The following is a 9,063-nucleotide window of genomic DNA, read 5'->3' as shown; positions in this document are numbered from 1 at the left end:
TTATGATGACCACTCTTCGGGCCACAACCTCGAATTAGGACTTTATTCGAAACAGGGCGTTACATAACAAATCATTAAGAAAACTTCTATTAAGCAAATCAGCACTTCTGTGGATATTCACAACCTTAGACAGAAAAAGAAAGAGTAGTAGTGGTTTGTGTGTGGGTGTGTGTGTGTGCCAAGACATACTGAGAAAGATAGCCTTAGCCATCCCAATTGGTCTAGCCGATGCAGAAATCCAAAACTTTTCACTCGAAATTTAAAAAAAATCAAGAAATTTTTTACCTAGATATGAATATGATTTAAAAAAAAAAGAAAGAAAAGGATGAAATGGTGAGGTTTTCTAACGAAGAGAGCGTCAATGGTTTACCAGATCAAGGAGGAAGAAGACAATGCATGGATTAGCTTCACTGGTTGAAGGCAGAAGAAGGCATACCTGCTATATCTTCGTAGAATGAGTGAGGTGGTTAGTGGTGTCGATTTAGGTCACTGTAACGATGGCAGCTGGTGGGAGTGGTCGGCGACGCTGGAGGTGCACGGCTTGTGGATAGTGGTTGGTGGTTGGAATTGAAGATCAGAAGATTAGGCGTTGGAGAAATATTTATGATGGGTTATATAAATGGCCAAGAAGAAGCTAACGACAACATAACATTATAGGGAGGAAGAAAGGGCGACACAATGGGGGCTGTTAGACTGGATAAGGAATCGGGAATGGGTCAAGAGCCAGCGAGATTGTTTAAGATGTATGTTAACTAATTAAAATTTGAATGCATAAATTAATTGTATAGAGTGCATAAAGACTTGTATCTCTTAAAATTCAGCATTTGAGCCTAAATGCTTATTAAGGTGTGTGTGTGTGTTTATATATATATATATATATATATATATATATATATATATATATATATATATATATATATATATATATATATATATATAGGTTCATTCATTCTAACTATCTATTGTGTGTATGTAGGAATGATTGTGTACCGATCATATTAAAAATCTGATTAGGGGTATAATAGTAATCTTGACAAATTTAATTATGGTAAATATTTAAAAGATTTAATATGGTTAAATCTTCATCACCTTAAAGACACGCCAAATAATACAAACCTAAATCGATATCATAGAGTCCTCGTCGATGCAAACCCAAAAGATCAACAAAGCCGCCACCATCTTCCGCCCTTCATGTTGTCGATCTCAGGTGTCTCTTTCAATGTATACTCACTTTCTACTTCTCATGATCTTATCTCCATGAATGAAACCTCCGCCATCCTCCACCAATCGCCGATTTTCCGACATCGTTTATGTGCTCCCCATCACAGCAAGGCAGTGACGCAGACCCCACCCCCATCATCATCTGTCTATCGCAGAAAGGTAGTGGCTTACACCCTCTTTCACTACAGTTATCAGTCCTATCCCATTTTCTTCCTGACTTGGGTCCTTAGTAATCATGTGATCGAAGAAGAGAGGGGGATCGGAGTCGGCCAACTTTGCCAACAATGATGGCGTCATAGCCAAATTACTAATTGAATTTGTTTTTGGTAATCTCTCCCCATCCCTTATTGATTCTCTTATGAATCTCCATTTTCAGCTATCAAGTTACTATATCATACAAAATTATTTTGATTTAAGACAAAATTGCAAAAATGGTCCTTGTGGTATGTTTTTTTTCTAAGGCTTAGTCCAAACCTCGACTTATTTGGTTTCATGGTTCTTTTGAGCTAGTTTCATTGCGGTTTTGGTCCTTTGATAATTGAAATGACTTTAATACCCTTAGGTATTTATTTTCTATTTTAAATTCATTTTTTTAAAGTTTAATAATTATTTATTCATTTTAATAATTAAAACATGAGAGGGACCACCCTCTCTCGCTCTCTCTCCAGTTTTCTTTTTACTCAAGAACACTTCACTTCTATTTACTTTTTCTTTCTAGATGAACTGAAGATGGCCATTGTACATCCAAAATTCGGACAACTTCTTCATTAATAGCTTGTACTAAATAAAGCCCTCATGAATCAGATTAGACAGTGGTACATAGCTTACCGAATTCTTTAAAGTTCACCGAAGAATTCAGATTTATCTGTTGAATCTTTTCCGGTAGCCCCAAAATGTCAGGCTGTGACATCCCTAAATTTCTCGTTCAGAAAGACCGATTTAATTTATGCTTTTAAAATAAAATCAAAGTAATCTTTTTAAAAGATGTTGCAGAATTTGTCCCCAAAACAAAACATGATAAATTTATCAAAAAATTTCTTGAAGAAATATATATTTTCATTATATTTCAAAACCTTAGGATGTCATGTTCCGATACAGAACAAAAGCATAAACAATACATTATAAGCCTTACAACAGATATTTACATCTACTGGCCTATAATCCAAAAATCCCTCTTCATCATCCAAACTATGCTCTAGGTCCACTACCTGTAATATAAAAAGCTGAGTGGGTCAGACTTGGGAGCCTGGTGAGCATATAGGGTTTTCAACCCACAAATAATAATAGATTTGTTAATTTCGTCACTCAATAATAAATTTATTAATTTCATCATCCAACAATAACCCTGATTACCCATTCCCAGAATCCTCACTTACGTCCCTAAACACCTATCACAAGGGAACTAGCCTAAGGATCATCATCGGGATGGACACTACTGCTAAGGGGATTCCTCAGCCATACATGTCCTTAAGGTAACCATGAGGGGGATGAAGTACACCAGCGAACATATAGTTCACCAACACCTACAGGTTGTGAACCTGCTAGCGTTCCACCCGACTGTCTAGAAAGATCTGTGGTCGTCATCTATACTCCGCTAGATGACTACAACAACAACAACAACTACAACAACAACAACATCGAGGCCCCTCATCATTTTATCACACATCAATTATTTCATCTATCCATGTTTTACCTAACATTTTTATAGATAAAAATACATATACAGTTTAAAACTTGTATAAAACATCTATTCAATACCCATCTTAATTATACAAACAATATAATTACACATAGCATGTATTTTATAGAAAATACTTCATATCTATGTGTAGGATGAAAGTAACTACACACTCACATGTTAAGACGATAATTGGGCAGCATCTCGTCTCTTAAAATAATATTCTTCGATGAAACCGGAGTGTTTTATCAAAAACCGGGCTTCACTTGGACAGAGTTTCGGCTCGAGAAACTCTTTTTCTTGGAGACTTCCGGGCTCTGGGATTGCTTCGGGTGCTAGGGGATGATACTGGGACCTCGGGGGGTTAAAAGTAGCTAGAGAAGAAGTAGAGAGTGAGAGAGAATAGATTTTGTAAACAAAAACCCAGAGGTCTTGCTTTCTATTTATAGGGGCTGAAACCTGAATTACGTTGGGTGTAATCTTCAAGTACGTTGGGCGTACAACTTAGTACGCTGGCGTACTCCGAATTTTCAAACTTCAAAAATTCACAACTTTCGCAAACGTGCTCCGTTTTTGACGTTCTTTATATCCACGCGTAGGTGAGACTATGATCTACAACTTTCATTTAGACTCCGTCAGCTAATTTTGACTTTATTTTTAAACTTATATTTTAACAGGCCGGGACAGGAAAAAGTCCGTTAAAAATTCATAACTTCTTCATCCGACGTCCGTTTTCATCTATCTTTTTATCGTTAAACTACTAACGATGAGATCTTCGATTCTTGTTTAGGTTGTTTCATCTAAAAATCACTCGATCTAAAATTCGAGTTTCGGGCTGCATACAGCTAAGCTGAAACTTAGAAAAATATAACTTCCTCATACGAAGTCAGATTTGGGCGTTCTTTTTATGCACGCTCTCGGTTTAACGAATACTATGAATTTCATTTAGATCGCTAAGGCTAAAAAGCACTTTATCGTAAATTCACTTTTTACGTCATACAATGTCGTGCCGGTTCTGTCGCGAAACTTCGACAGGTCATAACTTCTTCGTTATAACTCGAATTTCGGTATTCTTTATGTCTCCGGAATCCATGTTTCAACCACTACAACTTCCTTCATAAATATTGGGTTTATCTAATGTTTATTTTCGACGCCTATTTTTATTCTTAACTTATTAAATCATATTAATTAAGTAAATAAGCACATAATTCACATAATTCCTCTTTATTATTTTAAAACGAGCTACAAAGGTTAACCTAGACTATTACGTTATCATTAATTCCTAGCCTAGAAACATGAGTGTTACAAAGGCGACCGTGGAACATTTTGAACATTTGTCTCTAATGGAGATGACGACGATGATTTTGGGGATGGTGGGGGTATTTGATGGTGTGACGGTGCGTGAGGCAGAGGGGTGAGATGGAGGAATAGAAGGTGAGAAATGGCTAAATGGTTCTTGTGATTTTGTGTAACATCCATAAATTTTACACCAAATTTAAACTTTTCCATTCACAACTTAAACCCAAATAGTGTTTGTTTACAAATTGTTTTCAAATCATTATTCATCAGAGTGTACCAAAAACAGATCGTAAGGATGAGGAGGGGTACGGTCACGCCTTCGCCTTGCCATGGCCTCCTGCTGTACCTGAAACAATAACTGAAACTGTAGGCCCAAGGGCTTAGTGAGCTACCCCAAAAATACCAACACCACACTGATGATATCATAATAGTAATAATCAATCAATCAATATGCATACTGGGCCATCAGCCCGACTGGACCGCCCACAAGGGCCTATAGTCTAACTGAATCTATACCGAGCCTTCGACATGACTGGACCGCCTCGTGGGCCTACTGTCTCCCCGGACCACTCATAGGGTATGTTGGCCTTCAGCACAAAGAAGGACCACCTTAACCCAACCCCCAATCAAACAAACATGTGCACATAAATAACATACGCTAGCATTGGAAACAGTCAAACCGATCTAACAGATCAAATAGCATAACAATATCCTATAATCAGGATATCGATCTAACCGAAATCTAACATAGCAACCATCCTAAACCAGGATGAAATCTAGCATATCAATAACATAGCAGCCATCTCAAACCAGGATGAAATCTAGCATATCAGTAACATAGCAACCATCCTAAACCAGGATGTATCTAGCATATCAATAACATAGCAACCATCCTGAACCAGGATGAAATCTAGCACATCAGTAACATAGCAACCATCCTAAACCAGGATGAAATCTAGCACATCAGTAACATAGCAACCATCCTAAATGAGGATGTATCTAGCATATCAGTAACATAGCAACCATCCTAAACTAGGATGAAATCTAGCATATCAGTAACATAGCAACCATCCTAAACTAGGATGCAAACCATAAAAGGCCGGCCTTGGTGCCTTAGACCCTTTGATACAGTAAGGATAACTCACCTCGCAGATAACGACTCGGTAGATAAATCCCAACTCTCGGATCACTCGCCAAAGACTCCTCCACCTGTTACCATAGTATGAGCATACTCATAAATTCTCAACCTCATAAGTACTCCATACACCAACCAGTCAACCCCAGGTCAATAGTCAAAGTCAAAGTCCTCAGTCAAGGTCAACAGTCCCTGTTGACCTTAACTCGCCGAGTACCCTCGGCTACTCACCGAGTTCTTTGAAGTTATTTCCCACTCGCCGAGTCATCGGGTGACTCTTCGAGTTCCTACGAATTTCGATCGAAACCCTAAGGCCACTCTTCGAGTTTCCTTCTTGCAACATGTCGGCTACACACACATTCATAACTCGGGGAAAACTCATCCGACTCGCCGAGTTGTTCATACAACTCGTCGAGTCTAAGGAAATCTTCATCCAACTCGCCGAGTTGTTCATCAACTCTTCAAGTTCATCGGCCATCTTCATATGACTCGCCGAGTCAACCTTGCGACTCGCCGAGTTCCTTCAGTCCTTAAGCCATACAGACTTATTTAAGCCATGAAATGGCTCCAAATTTCAGATCCAAGCTTCTAGGTGTGACAACCCGAAATTTTCATTTGTATAATTTCCACATCCAAACACTTCAAATATTAGTCAAAGATATTTTAATACCTTTTTGGCCGGATTTAAGTCCATTTGGTGTTTTATTTTTTATTATCGTGAAGCGATTAAATAATAGGAAGTGTCGTTAATAGTGAGGAGTAACAAACCGAACAACCCACACCTTAGCTAGGTGTTTACGGCCAAACATGAGGTGTTTGGGCCGTAAACACCCTCTTCCGCAAGATTCATGCATATAGCATGAGTTTACTCCCCTTGTCCTCATTTTTCCATTTCCCATCTCAAGAATACAAGGCTTTTCTCTCAAGTATCATAAGTTCACTTCTTCAAATCCACCAAAAATGTAAGTTTCCTTCTCTAAATTCGTCCATTCAACACTAAATCTAGTTTTTATACATCATTTTTTATCCATGGATCTTGATTTTTACTTAGATCTTCAAGCATCTTCAAATCTCCAAGAACCCACTAGTGTTTTTGGGTCCTAAAACCCTCTTACAAGCTTCGTATAAGTAAGTATACTCCTCCTATCTAGTTATCTTCTTAGTATACTTGAAATTTATGGAATAAACCCCAAGAATAAGTGTTTACGGTTTGGGGATCTCCCAAAACCATAAACACCCCAAAAAGGGTGTTTTGATGCCCTAACTCCCTCTCTAGCATGACTTATGGACTAGGAACTTGCTTGAATGATCAATGAACCCCAAAACTCGAAGTGGATGGAGTAACCATGAGTTTACTGCCGTAAACTCATGGGTTTACGGTAGTAAACTCCCCAAGAATGGTCCAAGGACCGTAAACTCCAAAAGTGGGCAATTCATGCCCTAACCACTTCCCAAGCCCTTGAATCAACCTTAGAACCTTTCTTTGTGAAGCATGTAGCCTTAAAGCACACAAATACACCACTCCCATGAGTTTGCGGCCGTAAACTCATGGGGGATATGGTTCAAAAACCGTAAACACCTCTAGGTACTACCATTTGAGGAGTAAACTCCAAAGTGAGACCATACTCTCCTTAGATGCAACCCTTAACACTTCTAGCACTTGAAACAAGGTGTTTCCATGCATTAGAGGGTCTTTACTTACTTAATTGGTGAATAAATGACTAATTAGACACCATTATGTGTCACTACATGTTTCATAGGATCCATGTGTGTGTTCAAGTCCTCACTTGACACCTAGCATCCTACCGGGCATTTTCATTCACTCCACTCACTGCAGGTGAGTTCATACCCCCTTAATTAACCTTTCAAATGTTTTTAAATGCTTTTATGGGGGGGGGGGATACAAGTTGAATCCAACAAATAATAGTATCAATCACATGTGATTTGTAACTTGAAATCAAAAAGGATTTCTATACTTTTAACCGCTTTGCCATCAAAACCGCTTTAAATGTTTATCAAACTCATTTTTCGTGTTAAATTGTTATAAAAACTATTTCCAAACTCTTTTAAACTTATTATGTTCCCAAACTATATCTACACCAATATATTTATATAAGTAAGACTTGAAGGACTTAGGACTGATAGCTCGCCTTATTTCCTGTTCTTGTTTGATTGTGGTCTTAGGGTATATTGTTATCTGTCCGACTGTCGTTAAATTCTTAGTTATATATTGTATATATTTGTGTTGGATATGAACGTCTTCACTCAGTTCAATACCTTCATGTATCAAAGACAGACTACAACATGCTATTTAACTATAATAGGTATAGTTAAGGTTTACCGCTCCTTACTACCATTACTATGATACTTACCATAGTTAGTACTGTTATGAGTCTCTACATGTTAAGTACTATATAAGAAGAATACTATATACTATACAAGAGGACACTAAATACATGATACCGAGAAGTACACTATACACTAATACAAGAGAATATACTAAAACAGAATGTGACACACTATTCCTCTATACGGTACTTTACTGCGCCTTCGCCGTGTAACCATAGTCTCTTGGAGGGAGAGCGGGCTCTACGTGTATAGATCTATACATGAAAGACACTCCCATATCCCGACTGCTAGCTACAGTCCGAGCCGACTAGGCCCAGGGATGACACAATGTTACCACACTACGTGTGACCTAGAGGGTCATTAGACATTCGATCGCCTATCCGCATGGTTACATATGAATTCACATTCGGATCCCTAAATTAACAAATTAAGAAATAAACGTAAAACAAACTCCCGGAGGTGTATTATATACTCATCACTACCTAGAGTTTGCAGTTTATTTTTCCCTTCAGCCAACAGTAACACTGCTAGAATAAAACAATATCTTCCCATTTACTTTACATGAATGAAGTCTAAAAGTATATTTTTATAACTGAGAGTCTCATTGGGAAAACTTTTACACACTCAAAGGATCAAACCTACAAGTAACCAAGTCTTGGCGGCAGAAGACTACTTTTACTGGAAAATATAGGATTTTCTAGAAATTCATACTATTTTCAAACTTGATAACAACTTTTATATTACACGATTGAAAACACTTCTATACAAGCAATGACACTAAATGCTTATGAACTCACCAGCTTTATGCTGATACTCGTTTTCAAAATAACTTGTATTCTCAGGTCATCAGTAGACAGGTACAGATGCAGCTTTTGAGAAGACGAAGCACATACAAGACTCCTCTTTATTTTGATTATACTTTTTGGTGTCTAACAAACTGTACAGAACACGCTTGTATTACAATTACTATAATAATGCAATGGATGTTGTTGCTTGTTCTTACTATTATGCATTGTTATGATACTGTACATGACGTCCTCCACCCCAGAACGTATTCCGCCGTTCTCAGTTTTGGGGTGTGACACTAGGACATGCTTTTCACGTAAATTTGCAAACTTTACGTGCATACATGACTAACAAGGCTCTTAATGCAAAATCTAAGCTCTTAATGGGGTTTCATGCCCAATGAGGGCCTCAACCACGACCAAAACATAAATTTTATGATTCTAGAACTTGAGAAGGGTCTAGATATGAAGTTACAACTTCAGATCTAGCCCATAGCTCACTAATGTGACTCCCAAAAATCCATAAAACCCTAGAACTGAACCACAAAGAGATCTAGAAGAAAAAGGGAGTAAAGATTGCAACCTGATACCTCCAA

This window comes from Lactuca sativa, chromosome 8 (assembly GCF_002870075.4).
Source record: "Lactuca sativa cultivar Salinas chromosome 8, Lsat_Salinas_v11, whole genome shotgun sequence".
Lineage (NCBI taxonomy): Eukaryota > Viridiplantae > Streptophyta > Magnoliopsida > Asterales > Asteraceae > Lactuca > Lactuca sativa.
Note: the sequence above shows the minus strand (reverse complement) of the source record.